We start from the raw sequence: 980 nt of genomic DNA, 5'->3' as shown, positions 1-980 counted from the left end.
GGGTGACACAGGGTGGAGATATAACGAATCCAAATTCCAGTAAGAGGTCGATGCATGGGTGGAGCGTGTATGTCGAGGCAGGAGGGGTAGTAGTTTGGCTGGAGTCAACGAGGAGAAACTTGAGCTCAGGTAAGTACAGATCAATCCACAGGTATGCATGAAACGTCCAGGACTGGAGGCGCAGGAGAAACCAAGGTCTGTCAGAAGCGAAGAAGACACACAGGTAAGTATTTCAAAATATATCTAAACACATGAAAGACCAGGAGCACAACTACCCTCAACAAGATATGCTCCGGCACTGGATGAAGCAAGTCTGCAGCCTCATATAATCTTGGAGGTGTTTAGGGAGATGGCCAGCAGCTGAGCATGATTAACTCTGCTGCAGGAGCGCAAGAGTCTGTGGAGACTAAGGGACAGATTCTTGAACCTTGATCGGTAGTAGAAATACAGCATTCCTGGAGCTCGACTCAGACTGCCTGTCACGATTCACGCCTGTCTGATTTAAATTCTTTTCACTCTGTTCACTGCTTGGTGTCTGTGGACTCTTTTTCTTTTCTATCTTTCTCTTGTTGTTTGTTTTTCTTGGTTTTCAGACTTCCTTCTCTGCAGCACTCATCTCCTCTCTGCTGGCTGCATGTGACTAAGTTTGTCTTCTTTTCACCACACTCCAAACTGATTACTTCTCATTAGCTGCACCTGTTGCTGCACCCTTTATAAACCTGACAGGCACACAGGGTGAGCGCCAGATAGTCGAAAAAAGTTTACCTGCCAGTAGTTATCCCGCGCTTCTGTCTCCTGATTCCCTCATAGTCTCCTGTTCCTTCATAGTTTCTCTCCTGCCCAGTTTGTTTGCCTGCCCTGCTCCTGTCCCTCTTCCTGGTTTTGATATCCTCACCTCCTCGTGCTGCTTCATGGTTTTGGACTCCTGCTCGCCTGACTTCGCCTCCAGCCTGCTCCTCATTGGATCTACGTCTCCTCTC

This window comes from Nematolebias whitei, chromosome 18, assembly GCF_014905685.2.
Source record: "Nematolebias whitei isolate Nwh7 chromosome 18, NemWhi1, whole genome shotgun sequence".
Taxonomy (NCBI): domain Eukaryota; kingdom Metazoa; phylum Chordata; class Actinopteri; order Cyprinodontiformes; family Rivulidae; genus Nematolebias; species Nematolebias whitei.
This window is presented reverse-complemented; position numbering follows the sequence as displayed.